This window comes from Pituophis catenifer, unplaced genomic scaffold (assembly GCF_029215685.1).
Source record: "Pituophis catenifer annectens isolate HBS135680 unplaced genomic scaffold, rPitCat1.0.hap2 SCAF_5, whole genome shotgun sequence".
Taxonomy (NCBI): domain Eukaryota; kingdom Metazoa; phylum Chordata; class Lepidosauria; order Squamata; family Colubridae; genus Pituophis; species Pituophis catenifer.
The window spans coordinates 52547243-52574415 of NW_027256885.1; positions in this window are offsets into that span (position 1 = coordinate 52547243).

A 27173-nucleotide genomic window follows, 5' to 3' on the forward strand; every position below is an offset into this window, starting at 1 on the left:
TTCTAGCTTTCAACATTTTAGGAGGCAATTCTTTGTAGATTCCAATTCGTGAGCCCCCCACTTGTACAGAAGTATAAAAGGATTTTTGCAGGATATCATTTCTTATTTCTCTATCTGTAAAATATATGACCACATCTCTAGGTAATTGTCTTTGTCTGGCCACCCAAGAGTTCAATCTGTAAATTTTGTCTATTTTATGAAAAACCACATCAGGATTAACTTGTAGAATCTTGGCCAAGGCCTCAGAACAAACTTGTCTCAAATCCTGTCTTTCCTCCTCTCGAATTCCCCGAAGCCGTATAGCGAACTCCATTGCCCTGAATTGTATCATAACAATCTCGTCTTCAACTCTCTGCATTTTATTATCAACATCAGCAATTTTATAATCATTATCTTTCATCTTAACATTAACTTCTGATTTAAGTTCTTCAACTTTAAAATCAACTTTCCCAATAAATTCTGCCAGGCCAGATGCCACTTCTGATATTTTTTTGGTCACCTTATTTTGATTCTGTTTCACCATATCTTTGACTTCATTAATTTCCTGCATAAATTCCTGGTGTGATTTTTGAAGTTTATCATCTATCCCCTGATGTGATTTTTGAAGTTTATCATCTATCTCCTGTTGAGATTTTTGAAATTTATCATCCAAAGTTTTAGAAATAAATTCTTTTAAATCTCCCACATCAAATTCTTTTTTCTGAGTCTGTAACTGTTGAGCAGGGGGAAGTTGCGTTTCATGTTTATGTGTGGGGGATCCCCCCCCTGTTGCCTTCCCTTCCTGCTTCTTTGAAGCCATCCTGCCACGTGATCTAGTTTTTCTAAAGAGGGAAGTTCCTTTTCCTTTCCCTCCTGCACAAAGACTTCTAAAAAAGTCCCCCAGATTTAATCAAATAAAGGTTGAAGTAAAGCAAAGTCAAAGTCAAATATTAAAAGGGAGAAATTTTCCAATTGTTTCTCTTATAACAAGCAAGGCAACTTTGTAGCAACTTGGAAACTTTGTAACAAAGCGAAATAACTTCACCAATCCACACTCGCTGGCTCGTTATCTCTGAAGCTAAGCGCCATGTTTTTTGAAAGCACTTTCACTCATTCACGTTTTCTCAGATTGAAAAGTCAACAAAGCGCTAATACTTGCGTTTCCAAGATTCAAAATTCAGGTAGTTTCGCTGTTGATTAAAGCTGGTTCTTTCGCTTTAAGTTTCCTGCAGCCAGCTTGTTCTGCAAAGGCAGAATCGTCCCACGTCGCCCGGAGTTTCAGCAGGTTGGAAGGGAGCCACGCCTGTTCTCTCCCCAGAAACTTCCCTGGGGGGTTACAGGGGCTCGACCTGTGCCCTGCGATCTCTCCTTCTTCAATCCTATGGATTCAGAAGTTTTCGAGCCGCTTCTTCGTCTCGAAGCGGCTCTACAGGCGGCGGGGCTGGCGGAGCTTCAAAAGGCACCGCCGTCGCCGAAGACAAAGAAACCGGAAGTTTCTTCTTAGTTTTATTCTTGATTTTTTTCCCTTCCCACACGAATTTTGTGGTTATCAAATTATCAAAGAATTTCTTGTCCAGTTTTATTGGAATTGTTTGGAATAAATAAAGGAGTCTTGGCAGTATATTTGATTTTATTGCTGCTATCCTCCCCAACAAAGATAGTCTTAATTTCCCACATTTCTCTAAATCCTCTTTTATTTTCTGGACTAAAGGTTCATAATTATCTTGTTTTATTGTTATAGTTCTAGCTGTCAGATTTTTCCCCAGATATTTCACTTTTTAACTGCCTGTAATCCTGAATCTTTTACTAATTTCTCTACTTGTTTTGTTGTCATATTTTTTGTTATCATATTTGTCTTTTCTTTATTAACTTTTAGGCCTGCTACTTTTCCAAATTTTTCAATCTCTTTTAGTAATTTCAGGGTTGTTTCTATTGGATCTTCTACGAAGAAGACCAGGTTGTCCGCAAAAGCTTGGACCTTGTACTCCTCTCTCTTAATCTTTAATCCTTGTATTTCTTTGTTTGCCCTAATTCTGATTAGCAGGTTTTCCAAAGTTAAAATAAAAAGTAGGGGTGATAGCAGACATCCCTGCCTTACTCCTTTATTTATCGCAAAAAATTTTGTTGGATCCCCGTTTATCAAAATACATGCTTTTTGGTTCTGATATGTTGATATTATCATTTTAGTAAATTTCTCTCCAAAATTCATAGTTTTGATTTGTTGTTTCATAAATTGCCAATTTACTTGATCGAACGCTTTTTGTGCATCCAGAAAGATCAGGGCCACCTGTCTCTCTGGATGCACCTCGTAATATTCCAAAACATCCATTACCATCCTTAAATTATTTTTTATCTGTCTTGTGGGCAAGAAACCATTTTGGTCCTGATGTATTTTGTTGTGTATTTTTTTCAACCTATTAGCAGTTATACTCATGAAAACTTTATAATCGGTGTTCAACAAAGAAATCGGCCTATAGTTTTTTATTAATGTGATATCTGCCCCCTCTTTTGGTATTAGGGAGATATACACTTCTTTCCATGTGTTTGGTAATTTTGCCTCCCTCAGGGCTTTGTTATATATTTCTAAAAGCATTCCGTTTAATAATTCTCCAAATGTTTTATAAAACTCCGTTGGTAGACCATCGGTCCACGGAGTTTTGTTATTTTTCTGTCTCTTCAGCGCTTCTTTTAATTCCCCTATCGTTATCTCCTTATCTAATAGTTCTTTTTCTTCCTCTGTTAGTATTTGCACTCCCTCTCCTTTTAGATAATATTCAATTTCCTCCGTTGTTACTATGTCCTTCTCATAAAGTTTTTGATAATATTGGACTATTATCTCCTTTTTTTTCTCTAGGCTCTGATGGATCCTTCCCTCATCATCTTGTAGCTTCTGAATTGTCTTTTTTTCCCTTTCCTTCCTCAGTCTGTAGGCCAACCACCTCCCTGGTTTGTTTGCATGTTCAAAGTAGTTCTGCCTTATATATCTTAAAGTGATTGCGTATTTCCCTTGTTCTAGTATATTCAGCTTGTGTTTTGCCGCTATCCATTTTACCCTTATTTGTTCATCCCCTGGTTTTCCTTGCAATTTACATTCCCAATTTTGAATTTCTTCTCATATTTTATTATATTCTTTTTCTCTCTCTTTTCTCCGTTTTGCATTATATGCTATTGTAAGGCCTCTTACATACGCCTTAGTTGTGTCCCATAAGTTTTGTAGGGAGGTGTGTTGTTTTGTATTTTCCTTGTAAAACAATTCTAGCTCCTTTTCCATATAACTCTTATATTCTTTTTCTTTTATCAACTGTATATTCATTGTCCATCTATTTTTCCTTTTCTGCTGCCCCTTCCACGTCATCATTATTGGGTTGTGATCAGCCCAATCATTTGATAAAATTTCTACCGCTTCTATTTCTGTCATTAACATACTGGATACCCATGCCATGTCCAACCTAGACCAGGACTTATGTGGATTTGAATAATATGTAAAATTTTTAATTTCGGGATTATAGACTCTCCAGCTATCTATCATATTTAGCTCTTCCACCATATCTATAAAAGTTCTGGGCAATACATTTTTCTTATTTTTATTTTGCTGGCCACATTTATAATCTTTTCTTACATCTAAAATAGCATTGAAGTCTCCAATCAGACATACATTTTCCATTTTTTGATCCATAATTTTCTCATGCACTTTTTTATAGAATTCTAATTGTTTACTGTTTGGGGCATATATTACTACTAACAATACATTTTTGAAATCAAGTTTTAGCTCTATCATCACTATTCTACCTTCAGTATCCACATATCTTATATTACTATCTATTCCTTCCTTAATATATATCACTACTCCTCTTTTTTTTTCTTCTGCCAAAGATGAATATGCTGTACCTAATTTCTTATATTGCATATATTTTATATCTTGTTTTCTTATGTGTACCTCCTGGAGGCACACTCTATCTGATTTTTGTTTCAAAATTTTTTAAAAAATTTGGTGTCGTTTGGATGGTGAGTTGAGTCCATTTACATTCACTGATAGGATTTTTAGAGTTCTTTCCATTTTTTACTGACTTTCCTGTTGTTTCTTCTTTGTTTCTTCCTGTTCCTTTTTCTTGCCTCTTGTTTGCATTCCTCCTCCTTCCTGTGTCTCCCCTTCATCTTCTTTTCCTCCTTGTGAGGGGGTTCTTTCACGTTCCCGCCTCTGTTTTCCTTTGATATTCCTTCCTCCCTCTTCTTTACTACCATTTGTTGCCTCGCTATCCATCATTTGGTCGTATAGTTCCCTTGCCTTACTCTGCGAATCCACCTTTATTTTCTTTCCCTGCCATGTTACTAACATTCCTTCCGGCGGCGTCCATCTAAAGGGTATATATCTCCTATTCAGCAATGTGGCCAGGAACCAGTAGTCTTTTCGCAGATCTCTTATCCTTTTGGGAATTTGTTTCAGAGTAATTATTTCTTTATTCCTATAGAACATAGGTTCGTCCTTTGTTATTTTGTATACGATATCCCTCACCTTTCTTCTTACGAATCTTATATGTACCTCCCGGGGAAGTTTGTTTTGTCGGGCGTAATTTGTATGAACCCGGTACACTTCATCAAGTTCATTTATTATTTCGTCCTTTTCTCTTTGTAGCAACTCAGCTATCATCTCTGCCATTATCATCATCAAATCTTCCTCCCTCTCTTCCACTACATTTTGGAAATGCAGGTAAAATGCCGCTTTTTCCATTCCCAGCTGTGCCACTGTGTTCTCAAGTTCCTTGTTTAATCCTGTCATTTTTGTATCCAGTGCTTCCAGTTTTTCTTCTGTCAATTCAGTTTTTTGTTCTATTTCTTTTATCCTTTGGTCGTTTTTTTGAATAATTTCTTGTATCAAATCCATTTTTTCATCAATCTTTTGGATATCGTTCTTTACTTCTCTCTTTACCTCATCCATATCTTTTCTGGATTGCTCATGATTCCTGGTCATGCATTCCTGCATTTTGGCCATGGTTTCTTGAATTGTTATTAATGTGGCTTGCATTGTTGGCATAGTGGGTGTGCTGGGTTGCTTCTCTGATGCAAACATTCCCTCCAAAGTTTTCTGTGACACTAGGGAGGCCGATGGTCCTGCTAAGATTGATGTTATCTTCTTCCCTGTCTTCAGCGTTGTTGTGGTAGTACTCGTCATCTCTTTCAAAATTCTATATTGTTCCACCAATATTTTATCAACTTTCTCTCAAATCACCATCCAAATTTTGTATAATTTCTTTCTCTCTCTTTTGTTTTCTCTCGTAAAAATTCAATTCAATAATCTCTCACTCACTTAATCTCTTTCCTTTAAGCAGATTTCTTTAAATAATCTTTAAATAATTAATTATCTCTATAGAATACTCCGTAAAAATGTGGCAGAAATGTAAGAATAAATATAATATAAAATAGCAGTATAAATATTAATATACGTATAAATATATATGAATATGCAGCTTAAATAATCAAAAACTTATTCAATCAATCAATTCTTAGTACTTAATATTTAGTATTCAATAATTAATAATTAGTTAATAATTATAATGCTTATAGTGCTTGGATTATGAGCAAATTTTGCTATAATTCTTAATTAATTCCAATAAATAAGTAAATAAATAAATATCCAATAAATATCAGTAACAATTATCTATTTTGTCTACAACAATCAGTAACAATTATCTATGTCTAAATATAAAAAGACTATATATGAGCAGTATATTTTCAAATATTCTATGAGTCTCGTTTGTTATATTTTCAACGAAGGAGAAGGCAAGTCTCCTTTTTTTTTTTTTTACACTGGAGTCTTTTCCTATTTCAATATGGCGACCTCTAATCTGCACAGTCACAGTCTTCAGTTTTAACTTTGCCAAACTACCTCTCTCCTTCCGTTAGGGCAGCCAAAAAAGGAGGATACAAAGAATGTCTATTCTTCTTCAAATCTCCGCAGTTTAAATCCACTTCTTCTCACCTTCGTTTTCGCTGTTTTAGTGTTTTAGTGTTTTTTATTTTTTCTCAGCTGATCTATGTTCTGTCCTCTTCCTTTCTGCTCGCCTCTACGGTTGCCGCCCCTTCACGCTCTGAGGTCTTCTCTTTTCACGCTACCCCTTCCGGAAAAATACTCTCTCCTCGATTTGCGCCAAATTATTCCAGATTATTGATTCTTGTTTTCTGCTCACCCTCCACGATCTTGCACTGTACTCACTCCTCCGCTCCCGATGGTCTCAATCGGCTCGTCGGGCCTCCGGGCCAGCTGCGCTCATCGCACCCACTGGCTTTTCCCGAGTCTGGAATGAGGGATCTTTGCGGTGCGGCAGGAGATCGCACCTCTCCTCGCCTCCCCCGAAGTTTCCCCTCCTTATCCCCGATCTCTCCAAGATCGGTTTCTGCCAAAAAGGCACCAAAAGCTCAGAAATCCGACACCAGAAAGAGAGCGCTTCTCTCCTGTGCCGCCACGACCCTACGTCACCGCTTCTTGCATGAGAAGCAAAACGTCTTCAAAAGAAAAAACAAGAAAGTCAAGTTGCCTCCTGAAAAAGCACCTTTGGGACATTGCTTGTGTGGTTTCCAAACTTGCAATATTTGGGGCATACTTAAAACACAAGAAGACAGGCTTGAGCTAGGAACACACTACTTGAGGCTATGCCAGGAACAGCTGAAATATCAGGAGAAAGATTGGGGGGGGGGAGGATCGAAGTATGGTGTGGTATGCAGCAGAATAGCAGAGATACTCATTTTTCTTCCCTTGGAGTTCAGGACAGAAATTGCAAAATATTGATTCTTTTACAGGATTTAATGGCTCTGAAACATAGAATTTCATCAGGATTATTCACTTGGATATGCTCCTCTACTGTTTTAATGAAAATAAGAATGTAAGTGAGTAATCCTCATGTTTCAAGAAACATACAGTCATTGTTGAATGTTAAAGACAAAACTAGAAAGCAACATTTACACTCTACAATCTAACATTGAAGATAACACTGTGGTCTAATTTTAGCTCCTGACACCTCATTTCTGGAGTAAGCACCCAGCTACTATCTGCAGGGAGAGAGGTGAAAAGAGGGAGAGTGCCAGCTTTTACTTCTGACATGATTGCTAGAAGTCTAACCTTAAAACTCATAAATTTGTTTCAGTGGTGGGTTTCAAAATTTTTTACTACCGGTTCTGTGGGTGTGGCTTGATGGGTATGGCATGGCTTGGTGGGCGTGGCTTGGTGAGCGTGGCAGTGGAAGGATACTGTAAAATCTCCATTCCCTCCCCAATCCAGGGGAAGGATACTGCAAAATCCCCATTTCCTCCCAATCAGCTGGGACTTGGGAGGCAGAGAATAGATGGGAGCGGGGCCAGTCAGAGTTTTTACTACTGGTTCTTTGAACTACTCAAAATTTCCGCTACTGGTTCTCTAGAACTGGTCAGAACCTGCTGAAACCCACCTCTGATTTGTTTATCTCATGTGTAGCTTGGTTTTCAGAAGTCAATAAAGAACAGGTATGGTTGGGTCATATAGGTGTTCATTTCCTTGATTTATGGCCACAATTGAGCCCAGAACTTATGTTGTTAAACAAGGTGGTTAAGTGACATGCATCTAATTTTATGACCATTTTTGCCATGGTTGTTAAACAAGTCATTGCAGTTGTTAAGTGAATCATGTGGTCATTAAGCAAATTCAACGTCCCCCATTGACTTTGCTTGTTGGAAGCTGGTTGGGATGGTTGCAGATGGTAATCACATGATTCCAAGATGCTGCAACTGTCATAAATACATGCCAGTTGCCAAGCACCCAAATTTTGATCATGTGACCATGTGGATGCTATGTTGGGCGCAAGAACCAGTTATAAGCAATAGCAATAGCAGTTAGACTTATATACTGGTTAACAATGCTTTGCAGCCCTCTTTAAGCGGTTTACAGAGTCAGCATATTGGCCCCAACAACCTGGGTCCTCATTTTACTGACTTCAGAAGGATGGAAGGCTGAGTCAACCTTGAGCCGGTGAGAATCAAACTCCTGGCAGTCAGCAGAATTAGCCTGCAACACTGCAGCACTGCATTCCACTGCGCCATCACGGCTAAAAACAGCAAATTTTTTCAGTGCCATTGTAACTTTGAAAGTTCACTAAATTACTGGTTGTAAGTCAAGGACTACCTGTACTTCAACCTACTCCATGTTTTTTTTTTATTTGATTTATATGCCGCCCTTCTCAGGAGACTCAGGGCGGTTTACAATGCGTTAAGCAATAGCCTTCATACTTTTGTATATTTATACAAAGTCAGCTTATTGCTCCCACAATCCGGTTCCTCATTTTACCTACCTTAGAAAGGATGGAAGGCTGAGTCAACCTTGAGCCTGGTGAGATTTGAACTTGCAGTAATTGCAGGCAGCTGATGTTAATAACAGTGCTTTAGTCTGCTGCGCCACCAGGGCTCTTATGTTCCCTGCATACACCCAACAATGAAGATAAGAATACACAGAGCAATTCTACCTTTTCACCAAGTACTAGCCATCTTATATAGTTTTTTAAAAATACCTATTTTTTCTATTCATGACAGTACAGAAAAATATATAGTGCTTTTGGAAGATGGGTACTTTCAGTACATTCCTTCTCATTCCAGTTAGAATTTTGAAATTAAAGGGAGGGAGGGAGGGAGGGAGGGAGCAAGGGCATTTCTTGACTAAACAGCATAGACATATCTAGCCACAATTCAAGGATTCTCACATATTGTGGATAGTGGGAACATTTCAAGAATATATCATAGGCAGTGGGGTCCATGGTGCTCTCTGAGTTTGGCTGTCCCAAAGGTGCTTTTTTTTTATTGCAAAAGTTTTACAATTACATTTTCACCCCATTTTTCCCCCCCAACCCACCCCATACTCCCCACCCTAACCCACCCAAACCCCCCTAACCCTCCCCCCCGACTTCCACAAAATATATTCCCATCAAAATCCCCTTTTTGTAAAACCTGAACCCCTCAAACCCCCTTATAATTTTTCATCTTCACAAAATTCATACATTTCTATTTTCATATAATACTTTCAATGAAAAGCTATTTGATACTTTCTAGTTTGATATTTGTTCTGCACATAGTCTATCCATTTTTTCCATTCCCATTCATAAGTCTCTTGTGAGCGATCTTTTAGATATGCTGAAATCTTCGCCATCTCTGCAAAACTGTCCATCTTCAAAGTCCATTCTTCGATAGTGGGCAAAACTTCATTTTTCCAATATTTACCTATCAATAATCTCGCTGCTGTTATCATATACAATATCAGCTTTGTTTCATCCAATGTAAAACTCTTAACTATACCCAGTAAAAACAGTTGTGGAGAAAATTGAATTTTTTTCCTCAAAACATTCTGCATAACCCACCATATTTTTACCCAAAAAGCCTTAACTTTCTTACAGGTCCACCAGACATGGTAATATGTAGCATCTAAACAATCACACCTCCAACATTTTGGCTGAACATTAGGGTACATACATGACAATTTCTTGGGATCTAAATGCCATCTATAAAACATTTTATAAAAATTTTCCCTCAAATTCTGCGATTGTGTAAACTTAACATTCTGAACCCATATTTTTTCCCATGTTTCCAACATCACTGGTTCTGCAAAATTTTGTGCCCACTTAATCATACAATCTTTAACCAATTCAGTTTCTGAATCCCTTTCTAACAAAACTTTATAAAGCCTTTTAATATGCATTGGACCTTTCTCTTTTATATGTCTAACCAATTCTTCCTCATGCAACATAATACCAGTTTTTTGGTCCTCTTTCCATCTCAATTGAAGTTGATTGTACTGTAACCAAGTTAAATTAATCCCTTCGTCCAACAGTGTCTCTAATGTCTTCAGTTGCCATCTGCCCGCATCTGTAAAAAGAACCTCTTTATATAAAAACCCCCCGAGTGACATTGTATTTGTATTCCACATGATATGACCAAGATCCAGCCATAGCGGTATTTTATAATCCCATTTGAGTCGGTGCTTCTTCCAAACTCTCATCAAAGAGTCTCTAAGTATATGGCTTTTAAATACTTTATCCACTTTGTTTTCATAAAATAAGTAAGCATGCCATCCAAATTCAAGATCAAAACTTTCTATATTCAGTATTCCAGTCTTTTTCCTTCCAAACCAATCACTTGCTGAGGTTAAAGCTGCTGCTTCATAGTATAACTGTAGGTTTGGAAGTTTAAGACCTCCCCTTTCTGGAACATCTTGCATAATTTTCAGTTTCACTCTCGGTTTTTTCTCGTTCCAGACAAATTTATTCAGTCCACTTTGCCATTCTTTCAGTTGTTTATCACTTTTAAGCACCGGGATCATTTGAAACAAAAAAAGAAATCTTGGCAAAATGTTCATCTTAACTGCTGCTATTCTTCCAAGTAGAGACAGTTGCAGTTTTTTCCAAGTCTCCATATCTTTCTGTACTTCTCGCCACAACACCTCATAATTATTTTGAAACAATTTCATATTTGATTCTGCAACCTGAACTCCTAGATATTTAACCTTTGGTACTATCTCAAAACCTGCCCTCCTTTCAAGTTCGTGTTTTCGATCTTGTGTCATATTTTTAACTATCATCTTAGTTTTTTTCTGATTCAATCTAAATCCTGATACTGTACTGTCTTTTATAATGTCTTTCATCTGGATTATTGATTCCATCGGCTGTGATAGGGTAACAACCAGATCATCTGCAAATGCCCTTATTCTGTAATCCTCTTGCCTTATCTCTATTCCTTTCAAGATATTTGAGTCCCGTATTGTATTCAATAAGACTTCTAGTGTTAAAATAAATAACAATGGGGATAACGGACAACCTTGTCTTGTTCCTTTTTCAATATTGAAGTCTGTTGTCAAACATCCATTAATAATAATCTGTGCCTTTTGCTCTTGGTAAATTGCTGAAACCGCCTGTAGAAATTGATCCCCAAAGTCCATCTTTTTTAAAGTCTTTAATAGAAAATTCCAGTCCACTCTATCAAAGGCCTTCTCCGCATCCAAGAAAACCAGCACTGCAGGGATCTGTTTATTCTTCTCAAGATATTCCAATAAATCTATAACTTGCCTTACATTGTCCTTCATATATCTGCCCTCTATAAATCCAGCTTGATCATCATGAATCACCTCTTGAATTACTGGCATCAACCTGTTGGCTAGTACTTTTGCATAAATTTTATAGTCATTATTCAGAAGAGATATTGGTCTATAATTCTCCGGTTTTTTAGGACCTGCTTGCTCTTTTGGTATCAAAGAAATATAAGCTGTTTTCCATGATGGGGGTATTTTACCCCCTTGTTGTATATTACAAAATAAGTCTCTGAGTTGTTCCACCATTTCTGCTTGCAAAGTTTTATAATACACTGCAGTCAAGCCATCCGTTCCAGGAGCTTTAGCTGTTTTTCAGTTGTTTAATTGCAGCAATTATCTCCTCAACTGTTATAGGATGATTCATTCTTTCCTTTTGTTGGTTGGTAATTTTTTTAACTCTTTTATTTTCTAAATATTTTTCTATAAATCCATTCTGTATATCATCTTTAGCATATAATTTAGTATAATAGTCTACAAAAACTTCTTTAATTAATTTTTGTTGAAAAATTTCTTTCCCTCCAATATCAATACTATCAATAGTCCGCATATTCTGCTTCTTCCTTAATGTATAGGCCAACCATCTGCCCGGTTTATTGGCATTACAAAATGTATTATGCTTTGCATATTGTAAATTTGTTGCAGCTTGTTCCGCCATAAGCATTTGGAATTGATCTTTCAAAAGTTTTATAGCACCACGTATTCTTTCATCTGTTGGATTTTTAATAAGTAACTGTTCTTTTTTCTTTATTTCTACTTCAATTTCAGATCTTTTCTTTTGTCTGTTCAATTTATGTTTAGAGTTCATATGGATGAGTACCCCTCTCATATACACTTTACTCGCATCCCACACAATTTCAATAGGGGTACCCTTATTCAAATTGATTTCAAAAAATTCTTTCATCTGCTTCTTAAGTTCTATTATATTTTTTTCATATCTGAACAAATTTTCATTTAATCTCCATGATCTTCTCTCAGTCTTCCCAGTCTCAATTTCTATCCATACTGGACTATGATCAGATAGAGTTCTTGGAAAAATCTTAGTTCTTTTTGTTTTAACAAGTAAATCATTTGATAATAAAATAAAGTCAATCCTAGAAAAAGATCTATGTCTATCAGAGAAAAAAGTGTAGTCCAAGTCTTTTAAGTTATGTATTCTCCACACATCTTTTAATTCCAAATCTTCTTTCATATCAAAAAAGGTTTGTGGTAGTCTGATTCTTGACTTCGCCAGACTCTTTTTATCTAGTTTGGCATCAATTACTCCATTCCAATCTCCCATAATCAAGATAGATCTATAATCCCATTGCAATATTTTAGCATGCAAAATTTTGTAAAAATGATCCTGTTGTTGGTTAGGAGCATAAATTCCAATCACAAGAATTTGGCCATATACAGTGTGCAATTCAATTGCTACAAACCTACCATCTTCATCTGCTTCTATAATTTTAGCTGATAGTCTTTTATTTGTGTAAATAACCACACCATTCTTTTTTTCCAAATTTGAAGCTATAAAATGTATTCCTAATTTTGAATTTGTCAAATATTTTTGATCTTGTGCTCTGATATGAGTTTCTTGTAAACAAATTATATCATTATTAAATTGTCTCAAATATGTAAATATCTTCTTCCTTTTCTGTGGTGAGTTCAATCCATTCACATTCCAAGATAAAAACGTAACCATCATGTATACCTTTTTGAAGCGACGAGCAGAATTGCCGGATATCTTCCGAGACCTTCGGCTTTGCTCCCCCCATGGCTTCACTTTGTTGTGTAGTACTCTTAACTCCTTTTTTGTATTGTTGTACCTTAGCTCTTTCTTGTAATTGTTTTTCTTTAAGTTGTTTAGAAACTGCATGAGTTATGCGCTGGTCTTTGGCTTCAGCCATACGAGCTAGGTCCAAGGCCACATCTCTTGTAGTCAAAATTGGAGAAGATTCTAACAGGGGTTCCTCCAGAAAACCTCCTGCAGCACCCTGCACTTCCACTTGCTCTGATTCAACCTGCTTAGGCTGCTCTTCCAACTCTTGCTGAGGTTGCGTCTCCTTATCACTCTCCTTTATCTCCAACACAGTAGATGTACGTGGGGATGATGATCTCTCCTTCAAAACAGTATAATAAAAATGTTCCGCCTTTTCAACAGTATTCAATCGATATCTTTCTCCATTGTACTTCAGAATTATACCAGTTGGGGCATCCCACTGAAATGGAATCTCTAATTTTTTTAACTCATTTACTAAAAAACCAAAATCTTTTCTATCTTTCAACATTTTTGGTGGTAGTTCTTTATAAATTCCAATTTGAGTTCCCCCCACTTGCACAGAGGTAAAAAAAAGATTTTTGCAAGATGTCATTTCTCATTCTTCTATCTGTGAAATATATCACAACATCTCTAGGCAATTGTCTTTGTCTGGCCACCCACGAATTCACTCTGTAAATTTTATCTATTTTGTAAAAAATCTCTGCAGGATCAATTTTTAACAACACAGCCAAAGCATCAGCATCAACCTGTCTCAAGTCCTGTCGGTCATCTTCCTTAATACCTCTAAGTCTTATAGCAAATTCCATAGACCGGAATTGTATCATCGTAATTTCATTCTCAACTCTCTGCATTTTATTATCCACATCAGAAATTTTGAAATCAGTATCCTTTATTTTGACATTCACTTCTGATTTAAATTCTTCCAATTTAGAGTCCACTTTAATAATAATTTCTGACAAGCCAGACACCACATTTGATAATTTGTCAGTCATCTTGCCATAATTCTCTTTCACCAACTTTTTCATTTCAATAATTTCCTGCTTAATTTCCTGTTGAGATTTTTGGAATTTATCATCCATTTCCTGTTGAGATTTTTGAGAATTATCATTCAAAGCCTGAGTAATAAATTCTTTTAAACTTTCAAAATCAAAATCTTTTTTCTGACTCTGCTGAGCAGAAGAAAACTGCTGTTCAGGCTTGTGTGTGGGGGATCCCCCCCCCCTGCTGCCTTGCCTTCCTGTTTTTTAGAAGCCATTCTGCCACGTAGATTAGCTTTTTTGAAAAAGGAAATCCTTTTCCCTTTTCCTGCACCACAAAGTCCTCTAAAAAAGTCCCCCAGTTTCAGTCAGAGTGAAGATAGAGTTAAACTGAAGCAAACTCAGACTTATTTTAAAAGAGGATTTTTTCCCCCTCTTCTCTTGTTTGCTTGCTACAAGCAGCGCAACAATGTAGCTTGTTAGAATAGCTTTACAAGATCACTTTCTCTCTCAGCTTGTTAACGCTGGAGCGGCGCCATCTTTTCAAGCCGCTTTCGCTCGCTTTGAATTTTGCTCCGATAGAGAAGTCACAGAAAAAAAAATAATACTTGCAGTTTCTTGGTTTAGAGGTTCAGGTTGTTTTATCCGCTAATTAGTAAAGTTGATTTAAATCAATTTAGATGTTTGCTGCAGCCGGCTTGCTCTGCAACAAGCAGAGTCGTCCCACGCCGTCCGGAGTCTTCGCAAGTTGAAAGGGAGCCGCGCCTGTTTCCTCCCCAGTAGCAAACTTCTGGGGGCTCACAGGGGCTCGACCTGCGCCTTGCTTACTCTTCTCCTTCAAATCCTTCAGATTCTGGAGTTTTCAAGCCGCTTCTCAAATTCAAAGCGGCTCTACAAACGGCGGGGCTGGCGGTCCTTGGAGAGGGACCATCATTCACCGGAGGCAAGCAAAACCGGAAGCCTCAAAGGTGCTTTTCAAAAGGCAACTAGACTTTCTTGGTTTTTTCTTTTTTTTTTTTTTTTATTGTAAAAGTTTTACCATTACATTTTCACCCCATTTTCACCCCCCTAACCCACCCCAAACTCCCCAAACCCCCCCTCCCTAGCCCCCCCTAACCCTCCCCTCCCCCCCGGACTTCCATAGAATGTACCCCATCATTATCCCCTTTATATAAAAAAAGCCTTGAACTCTAAACCCCCCCCAACCCCCATATCATTTTTCATCTTCAGATAATTCAAATATTTCTATCTTAATATAATATAATATAATACTATCTTAATATAATACTACTTTCAGTGAAAAGCTATTTGATACTTCCTAGTTTGATATTTGTTCTGCACATAATCTATCCACTTTTTCCATTCACATTCATAAGTCTCTTGCGAGCGGTCTTTTAAATATGCTGAAATCTTCGCCATCTCAGCAAAACTGGCCATCTTCAAAGTCCATTCTTGAACAGTAGGCAAAGCTTCATTTTTCCAATATTTACCTATCAACAATCTCGCTGCTGTAATCATATACAAAATCAATTTTGTTTCATCCACTGTAAAACCCTTAACTATACCCAAAAGAAACAATTGTGAAGAAAATTGAATTTTTTTCTTCAAAACATTCTGCATGACCCACCAGATTTTTATCCAAAAAGCCTTAACTTTCTTACAGGTCCACCAAATATGATAATATGTAGCATCTGTACAATCACACCTCCAACATTTTGGCTGAACATTAGGGTACATACACGACAATTTCTTAGGATCTAAATGCCATCTATAAAACATTTTGTAAAAATTTTCCCTCAAATTCTGCGACTGTGTAAATTTAACATTCTGAACCCAAATTTTCTCCCATGTTTCCAACATCACTGGTTCTTCAAAATTTTGTGCCCACTTAATCATACAGCCTTTAACTAGTTCAGTTTCTGAGTCCCTTTCTAACAAAACATTATAAAGTCTTTTAATATGCATTGGACCTTTCTCTTTTATATGTCTAACCAGCTCTTCCTCATGCAACATAATACCAATTTTTTGGTCCTCTTTCCATCTCAATTGTAGTTGATTATATTGAAACCAAGTTAAATTAATCCCTTCGTCCAACAGTGTCTGTAAAGTCTTCAGCTGCCATCTGCCCGCATCTGTAAAAAGAACCTCTTTGTATAAAACCCCCCCGAGTGACATTATATTTATATTCCACATAATATGACCAAGATCCAGCCATAGCGGTATTTTGTAATCCCATTTGAATCGGTGCTTCTTCCAAACTCTCATCAAAGAATCTCTAAGTATATGGCTTTTGAATACTTTATCCACTTTGTTGTCATAGAATAAATAAGCATGCCATCCAAATTCAAGGTCAAAACTTTCTATATTCAGTATTCCAGTCTTTTTCCTTCCAAACCAATCACTTGCTGAGGTTAAAGCTGCTGCTTCATAGTATAACTGTAGGTTTGGAAGTTTAAGACCTCCCCTTTCTGGAACATCTTGCATAATTTTCAATTTCACTCTCGGTTTTTTCTCGTTCCAAACAAACTTATTCACTCCAGTTTGCCAAGCTTTCAATTGTTTATCACTTTTAAGCACCGGAATCATTTGAAACAAAAAAAGAAATCTTGGCAAAACGTTCATCTTAACTGCTGCTATTCTCCCAAGTAAAGACAGCTGCAGTTTTTTCCACATCTCCATATCTTTCTGTACAACTCGCCACAGTACTTCATAGTTATTTTGAAACAATTTAATATTTGATTCTGCAACCTGAACTCCTAGATATTTAACCTTTGGTACAATCTCAAAACCTGCCTTATTTTGAAGTTCATGTCGTCGATCTTGTGTCATATTTTTAACTATCATCTTAGTTTTTTTCTGATTCAATCTAAAACCTGATACTATACCATAATCTTGTATAATGTCTTTCATCTGGATTATTGATTCCATCGGCTGTGTTAGGGTAACAACCAGATCATCTGCAAATGCCCTTATTCTGTAATCCTCTTGCCTTATCACTATACCTTTCAAGTTATTCGAATCCCGTATTGTGTTCAACAAGACTTCTAATGCTAAAATAAATAACAATGGGGATAACGGACAGCCTTGTCTGGTCCCTTTTTCAATATTAAACTCTGATGTCAAACTTCCATTAATAATAATCTGTGCCTTTTGTTCTTGGTAAATTGCTGAGACCGCCTGTATAAATTGGTCTCCAAATCCCATTTTTCTTAAAGTCTTTAGTAGAAAATTCCAGTCCACTCTATCAAAGGCCTTCTCCGCATCCAAAAAAACCAGCACTGCAGAGATCTGTTTATTCTTCTCAAGATATTCCAATAAGTCTATAACTTGCCTTACATTATCCTTCATGTATCTGCCTTCTATAAATCCCGCTTGGTCATCATGAATCACCTCTTGGATTACTGGCATCAGTCTGTTGGCTAATACTTTTGCATAAATTTTATAGTCATTATTTAAAAGAGATATTGGTCTATAATTTTCCGGTTTTTTAGGACCTATTTGTTCTTTTGGTATCAAAGTGATATATGCTGATTTCCATGATGGGGGTATTTTACCCCCTTGTTGTATATTACAAAATAAATCTCTAAGTTGTTCCACCATTTCTGCTTGTAGAGTTTTATAATATACTGCAGTCAATCCATCTGTTCCAGGAGCTTTAGCTGTTTTCAGTTGTTTAATTGCTGCGATTATTTCCTCAACAGTTATAGGATAGTTCAATCTTTCTTTTTGTTGGCTAGTAATTTTTGAAACTCTTTTCTCTTCTAGATATTTTTCTATAAGTCCATTCTGTATATCATCTTTAGCATATAATTTAGTATAATAGTCTACAAAAACTTCTTTAATCAATTTTTGTTGAGAAATTTCTTTCCCTCCAATATCAATACTCTCAATAGTCCGCAAGCTCTGCTTCTTCCTTAAAGTGTAAGCCAACCATCTTCCCGGTTTATTAGCATTACAAAACGTATTATGTTTCGCATATTGTAAATTTGTTGCAGCTTGCTCCGCCAAGAGCATTTGAAATTGATCTTTCAAAAGTTTTATAGCACCAGATATTCTTTCATCTGTTGGGTTTTTAATGAGTAGCTGTTCCTTATTCTTTATTTCTACTTCCAATTCGAATCTTTTCTTTTGTCGATTCTGTTTGTGTTTAGAATTCATATAAATGAGTACCCCTCTCATATACACTTTACTCGCATCCCATACAATTTCAATTGGGGTACCCTTATTCAAGTTCATCTCAAAAAATTCTTTCATCTGTTTTTTAAGTTCTGTTATATTTTTTTCATATCTAAACAAATTTTCATTTAGTCTCCATGACCTTCTCTCAATCTTTCCCATCTCAATTTCTATCCATACAGAACTATGATCGGTTAAAGTTCTTGGAAATATCTTTGTTCTTTTTGTTTTAACAAGTAAATCATCTGATAACAAGATAAAATCAATCCTGGAAAAAGATCTATGTCTATCCGAGAAAAAAGTATAGTCCAATTCTTTTGGGTTATAAATTCTCCAAATATCTTTTAATTCCAAATCTTCTTTCATGTCAAAAAAAGTCTGTGATAGTCTGAGCCTTACTTTCGCCAAACTCTTTTTATCTAGTTTAGAATCGATTACTCCATTCCAATCTCCCATTATTAAAATAGATCTGTAGTCCCATTGCAATATTTTATTATGTAAAGTCTTATAAAAATGATCCTGTTGTTGGTTCGGAGCATAAATTCCAATCAAAAGAATTTGACCGCTTGCCGTATGCAATTCAATTGCGATAAACCTACCACCTTCATCTGCTTCTATGATTTTAGCAGACAATCTTTTATTTACATAGATAACCACACCATTCTTTTTTTCCGAGGTTGAAGCTATAAAATGTGTTCCTAATTTAGAGTTTATCAAGTATTTATGATCTTGAGTTCGAATATGAGTTTCTTGTAAACAAATTATGTCATTATTAAATTGTCTCAGGTATGTAAATAACTTCTGCCTTTTTTGTGGTGAATTTAATCCGTTAACATTCCAAGATAAAAGCCTAATTGTCATCTTGACCTTTCTGAAGCGATGAGCTGCCTTGCCTCGCTTCTTCTGAGGTCTTCGGCCTCGCTCCCCCCATGGCTTCACTTTGTGTGGTGCTTTTAGCTCCCCTTTTATGTTGACTTTCTTGTTGTTGTTTTTCTTTTATTTGCTTAGAAATTGCACGAGTTATGCGCTGGTCCTTAACTTCAGGAATCCGAGCTGGATCCAAAGCAGCATCTCTTGTTGACAAAATTGGTGAAGATTCTAACAGGGATTCCTCCATAAAACCTCCTCCTCCAACAGCTCCCTGCATTTCCACTAATTCCATCTGCTTGGACTGTTGTTCCCTCTCATGCTGAGGTTGCTTTTCCTTGTCACTTTTTGTCTCCAACATTGTGGATGTACGTGGGGATGATGATCTTTCTTTGAGAATGTTATAATAAAAATATTCCGCCTTCTGGAAAGTATTCAATCGATGGCTCTCTCCATTATATTTCAAAATTATACCAGTTGGGGCATCCCACCGGAATGGTATGTCTTGCTTTTGCAATTCATTCACTAGAAACCTATATTCTTTTCGATCTTTTAACATCTTAGGTGGTAATTCCTTGTAGATTCCAATTTGAGCTCCCTCCACTTGCACAGAGGAAAGAAAGGATCTTTGCAAAATATCATTTCTTATTCTTCTGTCAGTAAAATATATCACCACATCTCTGGGCAATTTTCTTTGTCTAGCCACCCATGAGTTCACTCTGTAAATTTTGTCTATTTTATAAACCACGTCTGCTGGGTCAATTTTTAACAATACAGCCAAGGCATCCGAACAAATCTGTCTCAGATCTTGCCTATCATTCTCTTTTATTCCTCGAAGCCTTATAGCAAATTCCATGGACTGAAACTGTATCATTGTAATCTCATTTTCAACTCTCTGCACTTTATTGTCCACATCAACAATTTTAGAATCAGTATCCTTCATTTTGACATTAACTTCTGATTTAAATTCTTCCAGTTTGGAATCCACTTTGGTAATGGTTTCTGCCAAATCAGAAACCACATTTGACAATTTGTCAGACACCTTGTCATAATTTTCTTTCATTGCCTCTTTAAATTCATTAATTTCTTTCTTCATTTCCTGTTGTGATTTTTGAAATTTATCATCCAGAGCCTGGGTAATAAAATCTTTCAAACTTTGTACATCAAAATCCTTTCCCTCACTCTGCTGACTGGGGGGGGGGCTGCTGTTCCGGTTTGTGAGTGGGAGATCCCTCCCCTGCAACCTTTGCTTCCTGTTTCTTTGAAGCCATTCTGCCACGTAAATTAACTTTTCTGAAAAAAGGAAGTCTTTTCCCCCCCCCTTTGCACCTCCACAAAGTCCTTTAAAAAAGTCCCCCAGATTTGATCAAATTAGAAATTAAGTAAGCTGGAGCAAGCTCAGGTTTATTTTAAAAAGGAATTTTTCTTCCACTCTTCTCTGTTCGCTTGCTACAAGCAATGCTACAATGTAGCTTGTTAAAATAGCTTTGCGAGATCACTCTCCCTTTCAGCTCGTTAACACTGGAGCGGCGCCATTTTTTCAAGCCGTTTCCGCTCGCTCTAACTTTTCCCAAATCAAAAGTTCAAAAACAGGAAAATACTTGCAGTTTCTTGGTTTAGGGGTTGAGGTTGTGTTGTAACAAAATTATTTTTTTTTAAAATGTTTGCTGCAGCCGGCTTGCTCTGACAAGCAGAGTCGTCCCACGCCGTCCGGAGTCTCCGCAAGTTAAAAGGGAGCCGCACCCGTTTCCTCCCCAGTAGCAGACTTCTGGGGGTTCACGGGGGCTCAACCTGCCTCTTGCTTCCCTCTTCTCCTCAAATCCTCGGGATTTTGGAGTTTTCAAGCCGCTCCCCTCACTCGGAGCGGCTCTACAGGCGGCGGGGCTGGCGGTCCTTCAGAAGCGACCGTCTTCGCCGGTGGCAGACAAACCCGGAAGTCTTTCTTGGTTTTTTCTTGAAAACATTTCACTTCTCATCCAAGAAGCTTCTTCAATTCTGACTGAATGCTGGGGAATAGAAAGTTTTTTTGCAGTCATCTGGTCATTAGCACTCTAAAGGTTGGTCATTAGCTCTCTGAGAGACTTTGAGGCCACTTAAGGATTTATCTGTACCCTCAGGGTCACCTGAATCAGAGTGCAAATGGGTGTGGAACCTTCTTGGACCTGCTGAAAGTGATGAAGGTACTGAAATCAGGGATAACCCTAATATCAATGTAACCCCAATATTTAGCTACCCTGTGTGATTATGACCTTTTGCTATGTTGCAATGCTTTGGAAAATTACAGTAAACTGGCTAACTTTATGTGACTGGTACTATACCCTGGTGTTAGGCAAGATATGGTAAAGGAAGGGAGGTGTAAGGAAACAGATGGTGTAAGATAGAAACCCTATATGGGAGGTGTCGGGGGCGAAGCCATTAACTTCTCCTTTTTATGAACTTTATTAAAAGCTTTGTCTCAGCTAGATAAGTGTATCAAAGGGCGATGTCTCATTTGTACTTAGAGATGTTGAAGGTATAAAAGAGGACAAAGGGAATAGCCCTTGGTTCAGAATTTGCCATGCTAATGCTCTGAACCTTTGCGCAAATAAACCTGTGTTCTCCAACTCCTTGTGGTCTTGTCTCCTGAATTGGGTAGTGGGTTTCCCACATCAAAAGGACTGTGTTGTAGACAGGAGATAGGTAGTTTAGTATCCCTTCCCCCTCTGTTGAGAGAGGGCTGTTCAATTTTATCATAGATGTTACATTCAGAATGCCAACGACCAGATGATTGCAAGGAATATAAATCCTTCCATTCCCCACCATTCAGTCAGAACTGAAGAAGCTTTGCTGGGGGCGTGGCTAGCATCATGGAGAGACGACGTGTCCCTTGGGAGCTCCCGTGGGACCATCAAAATACCAGCTGTCGGGTGGTACTTTTTGGACCTGAATCGCCTCATAGGGGTGATAAATGAGGGGAGCACACTCCAATGATCTCAGGAAGCCCGCAAACTCCCTGATTGATCTGGAGAAAGCTCCCTAAACTGACAGCTGGGAAGGCGGCCATTGCAAGCCGCTACAAAGCTGGGGCAGACACCAGAAGAGCGTGAAGACAGAAGGAAAGTGTGATCGATCTGGTTGAGATACTTTTAATACAGGATTTTTAGATTTTTTTAACTTTTTAAAGAAGAACCTCCTGGGGAATAACAGAGGAAAGTGTGACTCAAAAGGAGGAGGTGGAACTGGTTTTTCTTCTCCACCTCCGGAAGAATAGCTGCGAGGAAGGCTATTGGAGCCATTAAAAAAAAAAAGAAATTGGCTTGTCTGAAGAGTAAGACAGAAATCCGGACTGGGCATATTAATTTTTAAATTTGGAACTATCAGTTAACATAAAAGGGACTATATGAACTTTGTTTTTTCTATAAACATTGCATTTTACAACTTGCTTTGAGATAATACAGTTAAAAGAGGAAGAAAGAGAGAAGCAGAGCAACAGCACCATCTACAGGCAAAAGTGAAAATTGGAAGACATAAGAGAGATGAGGGATGCAGCCTTGAGAGCTTGTGAACTAAGTTGATAAGGAGTTGTTTTGACTGAAGAACTAAGAGAGTGGAACACTGGAAATTTTGTTTTTCTTTTTGAATAGTGCAGCTCTTGGAACTTAAAAGGCAAATGGACGTTGGTCTTACCTGATACGTCCTTTCTCGATCAGGAAGAAACAGCAGTCAGACTGGGGATAGACTTCCTCTATGCAGCATGGACCGAGTCTGGCAAATTTACATAGCTCCGCCCTCCTGGCCCAGTGTTTCGACTCGGTCTATGCTGGATAGATGTGTCTTCCAGCCTAGCCTGTCTGAATTGCTAATTTCCTTTGACTTTCAGTGTTTTTTTCTTCAGTTTTCTGCATCAGGCTTGCTGATTATCGCCTCTAGCCGGGGAGCCAGCTTGGAATCTGTCAGCTGTCAGATTCCCCCTTCGGCAGCTTTTTCAGCCTTATCAGCTCCCCAATCGCTTCTGAAAGACCGCGCTGCGTTTTAACGGCTGTTGCCTAGCAGCTTGACTTTTCAGCTTGAGCTTAATCTCGCCATGACTAATATCGCAGTAATAGCCTTGAGCTAGCGATTTTCACTGAGTCTCCTGCCTGGCGGAGCATCGGATGCCCAGAAGCCCACGATTGTGCCTGCCTTGCCGGCTGAAGCTGTTGGAGCACGGACTCGCCTCAGTGAGTTTCTTTGGCCTTTATTTGGGCATGCTTTTGCCGCAGCGGCCATTTTAAATTCCCTGGATATTTCTGAAATGGCAGATAGCTCCGGGTGCAAGGGCATTTATACCAGCTCTTCCTCAGGCCACAGCAATCACCCAAGCAACCCCTTGGAGGGGCCTTCTGGGCAGCCCCCACCAGCGAAGAGGGCCAAAAATAAGAAGGCCTCCACTGCCTCGGCTATCTCCTCCACCTCCAGGGAGGAGCAGCGTCGCCATAAGGCGATGGAAACGGCGTTTTCCAGGGCCTCTGCACAAGCGCGGCCTCCACCGTGGCTGCACTCCTGGTCGAATGGGCTGTGACGTGGCGTGGCATGGGAAGCTTCAGCTGTTGATAGGCAGTAGCTATGGTAGCCCTGATCCAGCAGCCCAGAGTAGGACTCTTGACACGGGACCCAATAGATTCCGGCTGAAATGAGATAAAGAGTGCCTCCATCTTGCGGAGGGATGCAGTCCGAGCAATATAAATCTTCAGTGCCCTGCGGACATCCAGGGAATCCCAGGAACGTTCCAGTCTATGAGCTGGGCATGGGCAAAAATCAGGAAGGACGAGCTCCTGCGCTCTGTGGAATACCGAATTGATCTTAGGAAGGAAAACCAGGTCAAGGCGAAGGACCACCCTGTTGTTATGGAAGATGCAAAGGTCACTGCGGATCGATAGGGCAGCCAGCTCCGATATCTGACGAGCCGAGGTGATGGCAAGGAGGAAAGAGACCTTGAAAGATAAGAAGCGGAGAGAAACTTGCCGGAGGGGCTCGAACGGAGACAAGGTTAGGGCCGTGAGAACTCTATTGAGGTTCCAGGTAGGGTAGCGATGAACAGTAGGGGGACGGAGATTAACCGCCCCACGCAGAAAATTGTGTATGTAAGGATGTCGAGACAAGGAGTCCAGAGAACCGCAGGAGAGAACCAAAGCGATGGCCGCTACCTGGCAACGGAGCGTGTTAGGGGCCAAACCAGCCTCGAAACCATCCTGGAGGAAGGAGAGAACCTGAACGACTGAGGCAGACAGCGGATCGACGGAAGAACGGCGACACCAGGAGACGAAGGAACACCACGTGGCCTCGTAAATTTGGTTAGTGGAAGGGTGGCGAGCGGCCTGAATGGTGGCAATAGCCCGGGAAGGGATGCAGGCCATCGTCAGGAGGTGCCGCTCAACCTCCAGACGGTTAGTTGGAGCCAGGCGGGATCTGGATGTCGAAGAGATCCCTGGGTCAGAACTATCGAGGCATCTGGGATGCGCCAGTGGGCGGCGACCGACAGCGAGATCAAGTCCGCATACCACGGCCGACGAGGCCAGTGTGGGGCCACGAGAAGGAGGTCCGCTTTCTCTTCCAGCATCTTCCGGTGGACTTGAGGAACAAGCGGCAGAGGAGGAAACGCATAAAGTAAGCCAGGTGGCCAAGGGCTGCGTAGGGCATTGGTGGCTTTGGCCTGAGGGTCCGGAAAGCGAGAAAAGTACCTGGGTAGTTGGTGATTCATTGACGAGGCGAAAAGGTCAACTACGGGACTCCCGAATTGGGCCACTATGTCCTGAAAGAGAGCAGGGGACAGGCTCCATTCCCCATGGTCCACGTGAGAGCGGCTGAGGGCATCTGCCTGAATGTTTGCTGTTCCAGAGATGTGGTCCGCCTTGATGGAGGAGAGATGGGCCTCGGCCCAGTGGCCGAGGAGAACGGTTTCTGCTAGAAGGGTCCTGGAGTGGGTGCCTCCCATCTTGTTGATATGTGCTTTCGTCAACATGTTGTCCATAAGGACTAGAATGTCCATTCTTTCCACCAGAACGCGGAAGTGGATGAGGGCCAAGCGCACTGCTCGCAACTCCAGATAATTGATGTTGTGTTGTCAGTCCTGGATGGTCCACTGACCCTGAGCCATGTGATGTTGCAGGTGGGCACCCCAACCAGACAAGCTGGCGTCCGTTGTGAGGACGAGACAGCAAGTTTCCCTGTAACTGCTCCCCCTTGAAATAGCCTCCGAAGTCCACCACCGGAGAGACGAGATGACCAGTGGAGGAAGTTGGAGGTGGGACAATGAGGTGCTCTGTCCGGATCATTGGTGTGGCAGGAGGAGCCACTGCAGCTCCCTGCTGTGCAAGCGAGACCAGGGAACAATGCCGAATGTGGAGACGATCTTGACTAATAGGCAGGACAACTTCAAGACAAAGACTGCCCCCTCTGCCCTACACTGACTGGCCAAAGCCCGAAGGCTCACCTGACGCTCAGGGGAAAGGAAAACCTGAGAGGAGACAGTATCAATGGACGCGCCCAAGTGAATTATACGGGTAGATGGCGAAAGGTAGCTTTTGGCCCAGTTAACCGAAAACCCGTGGCTTTGAAGAAGAGAAAGGACAGTGGAGAGATCCCTACGGGCGGAAGGGAGGGAGGAAGAAAGAATGAGGATGTCATCTAAATAAAATTGCAGTCTGATAGGAATAGAGCGAATATGCCCTATCAGTGCGGCCATGATCTTAGTAAAAACCCTAGGGGCAGAAGAGAGACCAAAGGGCAAAGCCCTGTACTGAAAATGGGAACCCTTATAGTGAAAACGGAGGAATTGGCAGTGGGAGGGGTGGATGGGGATATGGAGGTAGGCCTCCATCAAATCAATGGATGAGAGAAAGTCTCTAGGCCGAAGACACTCCAAGATGGAGAAAAGGGTGTGCATCTTGAACCGGCGATAAATTATGTACCGGTTCAGAGCCTTGAGGTCTAAGATGGCCCACCAGCCCCCCGAGGATTTCTTAACAATAAAAAGCCGGGAGTAGAACCTCCGACCTTGTTCATCAGGGGGAACCCATTGAATCGCTCGAATGGAGAGAAGGTGATCGACAGCGGAGGAAACCAAAGCTTGCTTTTCAGGAACATGAGAAAGAGGACAGGAGAGAAAAACCGGGGGAGGGACGCTGATAAACTCCAGGTAAAGGCCCGATTTAATAGTGGATAAAACCCAGGTGTCAGAAACAGAAGACAGCCATTGGTCATAGAAAAAGGACAAGCGGCCCCCAATAGGAAGGTCCTCAAGAGACCTATCTGCCTCTCCTGGCGAAGCGCCCCCTTCCTCCCCGAAAGGACCGTCGCGAAGGCAACCCGCCCCCAGATCTGACCTGAGAGTCAAGATGTTGGGATCTAGGCGGGGCCAGACGCTGGTGGCGAGACTGGAACGAGTTGGAATCAGGGGCCCGAAAGGACTGGGTCTGAGGGTAAGGAGAGTAGCGGGAGTCTGAGCATCTGTGCTGCGAGGGGAGGATCTTGCGTTTGTCCCTTGTCTCAATCAGTAGGAGCTCCAGGGGAGGACCAAAGAGGCTGCCGGTGGAATAAGGAGCCGAGGCTAACTGCCATTTGCTACGCATATCTGCCTGCCATCCCCTGAGCCAGAGAAGATGGCGAGAGGCCACCGAAGAACCAAGGGCCTTAGCTGCAAACCTGGTGGCATTGAGCATTGCATCAGCAGAGTACTCCAGGACTGCCGAGATTTTATCAAGGTCCTGATGAGCCCTGGTGTCAGAGCGGGGCAAGCGGTCGTGGAGCTGCTTGAGCTAGAGAAGGGCCGCACGATTGAAAAAAGAGGCTGAAGAAGAAGCCCTGATGGACCATGCAGCAGCTAGGTGTCCCTTGATGAGGGTCTTCTCAGCCCGCTTATCCTCCGGGTGGAGTGAGTCCTCCGGTGGTCCAGTAGGGTGGACGGGATTGGACAAGGAGACTATTGGTGGGTCGACAGTAGGAGGCTGGAGAAGGTCAGGAAGCGCGGCTGCCAAGTTGTAAAGACGTTTGTCCAGGTTATTGGGGCTGGGACCAGCTCCAGGAAGGGACCATTGGCAGTGGAGAACGTCAAGGAAAAGCTTGGGTGCCGAAATGGTTTCTGGAGCTACAGTTGGTTCAGCAAATAAGGCCGACGCAGGATCCAAGGTGGGAGGGGACGTGGCAGGAGACAGAACCTCCCCCAAGCGGGTGGTAGCAATTGCTTTGAAAAGCAGAGAGCAGAACATCTGAGGTCTAAAGAGGCCTATAAAGGGAGACTGGTCAGGGAGCAATCCCTCATCATCTGAAAGGGCTGATTCCGGGGCCTCATCTGGTTCTGAAG